This window comes from Gavialis gangeticus, unplaced genomic scaffold (assembly GCF_001723915.1).
Source record: "Gavialis gangeticus isolate Ggan-Ray unplaced genomic scaffold, GavGan_comp1, whole genome shotgun sequence".
NCBI lineage: Eukaryota > Metazoa > Chordata > Crocodylia > Gavialidae > Gavialis > Gavialis gangeticus.
The window spans coordinates 57,933,172-57,939,188 of record NW_017729024.1 but is presented as its reverse complement, the minus strand read 5'-3'; positions in this window follow the sequence as shown (position 1 = coordinate 57,939,188).

Sequence of the window (6,017 nt, the reverse complement as noted above, 5' to 3'; positions counted from 1 at the left end):
AGGACAATGTTGCTACAAGAACAAAGGGAATACATGGCTGGGAATAAAACTTAACACCTGGAAATGAGAAGATGATTTCTAACCATCAGGGTTTCTGGAAGAACTTGTTTGGGAGAGAAGAGGAAGGGAGAGCACAGTAAAGGGAAGGAAGGAAGGGATAACAACAAGGAGGAATTACAGGGTAGGAAGAGAGGGGAAAAGAGCAAGAAGACAAGAAGGGAGGAAAAGAAAGAAGAGATTTCATCCTACCAGAGACAGCACCTCTTGTCAGTCAAGACAAGAAACATTGCCTCCCAAAAAGACAATTCAGGCATCAGGAAATGGCAGAAGCGATGGGGGGGGGGAGACCAAATCTGACCTGAGGTAAGAAAAAAAAGGAGTTACAACCCAGGCTTTTCAAGTATCGCCCCATACTTTGCTACTGGTGAGGTACTCTTGCTCAGAAATGTATTAAGTGAAACATGGCTCCTCTCTCTTTTTAATGCCTTTGGTTGAAGATAATGTGAGGAGATCCAAATCAAATACAGTGTTTTATAAGACAACTAAATTTTGATCAAAATGTGAAGCTTTGGATTAATACTAAAATTAAATTAAAAACTTAAATTAAACAGCAATGCCAATTTGCATAAGTAGCATCTCAAAGTGAAACTAGAAAAGATGTATGTTTAAAATCCTAGACAAATCATGAAGTACTGAAAAGACAGGTTTCTGATTACATAGCATTACAATGGGTCTTGAGATATGTGTTCAGTTCCCAGCTTTGCCACATATCCCCTTTGTGTGACCTTAGGCACAAGCTGACTTGCCCCAGTTCCCTGTCAGTACAAAGGAGATAGTAATGCTTCCTTTTTCCCATCCTCGGGGTCTGTTTTATCTGATTATACTGTAAATAAGGATTATACAACTGTCCAGATGTGCTCAAGAATTAGGAGTAACATGTTTTGGGGGAAGGAGATTGTCTAAAGGCTCCTTGAACACTTTAAACAAAGCAGCTTTGATGGGAAAAGTTACAAATGTCGTAAAAAAAAATCCCAGTAAGATGAACAAGGCTGCAAAAATCTACTATTCTGAGATGAGAACAGGCAGATTATAGAATATGCCCAGCAAAGACATACTCTAAACACAATTTCAACCTTAAAATTCATATATTGAAAAAAAATATGAAAGTTCAAAAATCCCAAGCCAAAAAGATGCTGTATACCAAATCAAAATCTTTTCCTAAGAGGCATTCAACCTCTCTCCTAAGAAAAAGCTTGGGAATGGACAAGACAGGTTTAGCAAAGCCTGAAGGACCTAACAAATTTGGGTTCACTCTTGAACACAAACACATATGCACTGTAAACTGCAGACAACAGCATGCAATCACTTCTGAAAAGCAATTCTGAAATCTAGAGATGAGTGTTTACAATAACAGCATAATGCATTTAAACATTAAGTTGAGGGTACTGCTCTGATAATGTCATAACAATTAAAGTTAGTGGCCATTATACTGAATACTGTAACTTTCTGAAATCAGCTCAGGAAACATAACTAGAAACCAAACTGCTTAAAGCTTTATAAAACCATTCAAAACCAAAACCTGGATTTGAGGTTAAAGGTGCCAATAATATTATTGAACAGGATGCTCTCCATCCACTGAACTGTCAAAGAAGGTTTCTTCTGTTGTGTCAAAATGCATTATAATAATCCCATTTGTAAGTAACGAAGGCACTCTGATGACTACAAGCAAGGTCCACATTCACAAAGTAACACAGGAATTACCATCCTGGATGAGACCGACTTCCACCTAACCAGGTATCTCGTCTCAAACAGCGATGGGTCTCATTCTTCAGAGGAAGAATGAGAAACCTCACAGGAGACAGAAATACGGTGAACTGCTGCTAATTTAGGTCTTATTTTAAGTCCTGAAATGTTAGACTGACTTAAGATCTCAATAGGAGGTTTAAGATCCCTCTGCAAACTATCATTTGCTATATACAATGTTTAATCCCTTTTCTGGAAACTTACTAAATGACTTTCTGGGGGAAGACATACAGTCTGGTTATACTACGTGAAGGTATTTTTATCTGGTTTGAACCTACTGCCTTTTAACTTCATTGACTGTCTTCCAATAGTGTTATGAAATGGGGAGAAGAGAAGCTCCTAATCTTCCCTACACCATTCACTATTTTCATATTCTGTTTTTACTTCAGAAAAAGGTGAATTATCTCAAGCTTTTCAACATTTCTTCATAGAAAAGGTTTTCATGCCCTTAATCCCTCTCATCACTCTTCCTGAATTCTGCAGCATCCTTTTTGTGGTGAGGTGATCAAACTGCACACAGTACTTCAAATGAGGCTGCCACCGATTCATATAATGGCAGTATTATAAGGGCAGCTGGCAGTGGTGTTTATAGCTACAGTTCACCTCCATTAGAATTCCATTTTCCCTGCCTACAGTTTCACTGAATTTTGTATGTTGGTTGCCTGCCTGAGACTGCACTTTGTTTGCAAGTTTTACCTAAAGTGGTACATCAATTTTTAAGAAAAAAACTAGGGAAAATGATTTGTCTGTTCCCCCTTTAAAACACATGTAGCAGCCCCCATATGCAAACTTATGATATAGGCTATAATTCACCATTTAAAAAAATCAAATAGAACCAACTGCCTTATTCAGTGCACAGCATAGATGATGCTCAATATTTTGCTTATCCTCATTGTTCTGTGTCTGGAGCTAAACTCTGCACAAGGATGCATTAATTTCCTCAGTACCTTCTCCATGATGCTTATTATTTTAATACCTGAAAGCTTCATAACCTATTAATTTTTTTACATGACTCTGAGGCAAAGTAGCATTATTCTTCCCTTTAAAAGATTGAAACTTATATGCAGAGAAGCCAAAAGCGTCCACTTATTTTCACTGCTCAATCTGAGACTCCTTGGGGGCCATATTTTCCTTGTTTCCTAGCACTTTATAGCAGTTTATCTATTTCAAATTCAGCATCCAGTGACTTCATTTCCAGCAGTGAAAGCTCAGACTGAGAATCTTAATTAGGGCACCTAAAATAAGGAACGTACCTAGTGGCCCTCTAGCAAAGTCTGATTGAAGTGACTTGCCCAGCATCCCATATGAACTGCATGACAGAAACAGGAATAACCTCCAACTCCATACAGTAACACTCCACTGCTTTAACCACACATCCTTTCTTTTCTGCCATGCCATGTCTCACTCTCTGCATGTCTCCTGATTTCTGTACATAATAAAGCAAGGGTGCTATACATAGCAGTCTCCTTCACTATCCATCCCTGCTTCATTTTCAGAGTGCAGTCCATTCCAGACCCCAATGAACCAGGGCTCCTATGAAGAAGACAGCATGTGATCACATAATTAAAGACAATCATGATACATATGCATGAAGGGACTAACTTAATTAAGCTTCTACATGCCACCTTCATTTTGGCATTTCCTAACTTCTGAAAGGTTGATTTTGCAAACTTTCTATTCTTTTAGGTTACTATCTTGGGTGTAATATTGTCTGTAGTATTCTCCACCCCACTCTTGATGCATTATCCCAACATGAACCATAGTCAAATAAGCAAATGCATAGCATGGCAGAAGCCACAGACTATCTACAACGAACCCACATCCTTTCCTGTGAAAATACAGTTAGTTAACTTAGAGACTTGTAGGGTATATGAACAGATTCAATTTTTCCCTGTACTTTACTTTTCACTTAACATTAATGAATTATATTTATCACTGTAATACCCATCCACCAAGTTTGTTTAGTTCCCTCTGAAATTCCTCAGAATCCCTTTCGGTCTTAAGTAACTGTATCATTTGCCAGTTTTACTATCTCTCTTTCCACCTTTCAGTTTTCCAGATTATTTAACATATGAAAGACTGGACCTACTACAGAACTAGAAGGAATTCTACTATAATGCTTCTGTCATGATGAAAATTAACCATTAATTCCTATTCTTTATCTGTCTTCCAACCATTTTTTAATCAATGACCCCAGATCCAAAAGAAAATAAATCTTTTCTTCACATATCTATTATTTAAGTCCCTTTTTAGACATTAAAAGAGACTGCACTGCATTGCTTCTTATTTAGAAGCTTTTTGTGCTACCCAAAGGGATAAAATGTACTTTTTAAAATAAAATTAAATGATGTGGAACAATTGAGGTTCATGCCCATCTGCCACTACTGGGAAGTTATGGTTTTTATATTTTCAAAGGTGATTTGGTTTTCCACTGAAACAAACAACATTTTGACTATAATGCAAAACTGTTTCCCTTATTTTCAATTAGTTGAAGTTTAGCACCAAAATTCCCGCTCCTCAAACATAACTCCGATTTACCTAAATTATAACAGCAACTCAGTATCAGAAACTGCACTTAATTTTTCTGACTACAGGGCTAAACTTGTTCTTACCAACTAATACTGTACTAACCCATGAGGATGAAGTACTTCGAGATGCAAAGATACAAAGTGCTGTGCATTCTGAGCTATGTAGCTCTGAAGTGCTACTTGGAGCTAAGCATTAATCTCTGAAATGTCACTGTACTGATAGAGTATCTGGAGCACTACCATCTCAGCTCAATTTTTTTTCCCTTATAAAAGGGCTCCAGGAAGTTTTCAATGCATTGCTGAATTTAAGACCTCGTACTTATGGAGTATAAAGATCTTAAAATTTGGGGAACCTTTAAGTACACACAAAGTGTGCACTACCAAACTTTAATCTACAACTGATTTCATGCACATACATCCCTATTAGTCAATGTGATGCTTCAACAATACAATGACTTTGCCTTTTTCATATATACTAGTTTGGTTTCATTATTAGCTGTAAGAGGCCTGAATTCAAGGTAGACCAACTGTGCGCTTAACATTTATACAAATCGATGGCAGGAAATCTTAATAAGCAGTAAAGAATGATTGCGGCCAATGTGCCATTTGTCTAGCCAGGAATTTGAATGACTTTCTGGGGACAGGGCATGACATAGCCATTGTACAATTGGGGGGGGGAATCACTCTAGTCCTTGCTCGCACCAATAAAATGATTGATTTGTTGGATGTAAAGTTTTATTTATGCTTTTTCTATTGGGCTCAAATTGGTAGAGAGTTGCTGGTTCTCTTGGGCCACTGCTAGAACAGAGCTAAAGGGGTTCTGATGACTTACCTCTGCCTTTTCAATTGTATGTACACGTAACTTTAATGCTGTACTTCAATTCCTAACAGAACAAGTTTAAAAAGAAAAAACAAAAAACCACACATGGAAAGGGTTTGGGTTTTTTTGTAATTCCTTAACCTTTAAAGTTATTAATATGGATGTACATAGCCCAACCAAGTTCCCATGTCAGAGATTTATTTATATTATGGACTCGTTAGGAGCTAGGGAGCAGATGCCCTGCAGGGCTTTCAAGCTCCATTGGGTCCAGTTCCACAGAAGTATCTTAAGAACTCCAAGAGGTTCCTCAGCCCAGAGCTTCTCATGCAGTCCCTACTACTTTCCTATTTCTTTAAGCTCAGTAGCTCGATTTCTGCAATTCTCTCCTCTTCTCCTTGCAACTTCTCTTCTCAGGACCTTCTAAATTCCTAGGATGAACTGTGGAGCTTTGCTGAATAATCAGTAGAGAAACATGAAGACTAGTACCACTCATCTGCTTCTTCAAACTTTGAAAGGCCTGCAGAGAGACAAATCTCTGAACGGAAGTATGTAACATGTTGGGGAAAATGCAATATTAGCATGTAGTAGGCAGATGTCTAGGTCATGTCAGCTGCTTAGCAAGGAGGACAGTGGTATCCCTCACAACCTGGAAGGATGCAGCACTTTTTCAGAGTTTCAGCAGAGCTCCCAAAGGGGTAGGAGGACACCACTACAAGTCTTTGGATTTGTAGGGGCTTCCAAGGACTGGCTATGTATGCCATGGAGTCACATGCCTATACTGGACTCTAGGTTACCCATCTCTATATATGTGGCAGAAGGCAGGGTAGAGATGTACCTTAAAGACTAAATGACTTCAAAATAATATG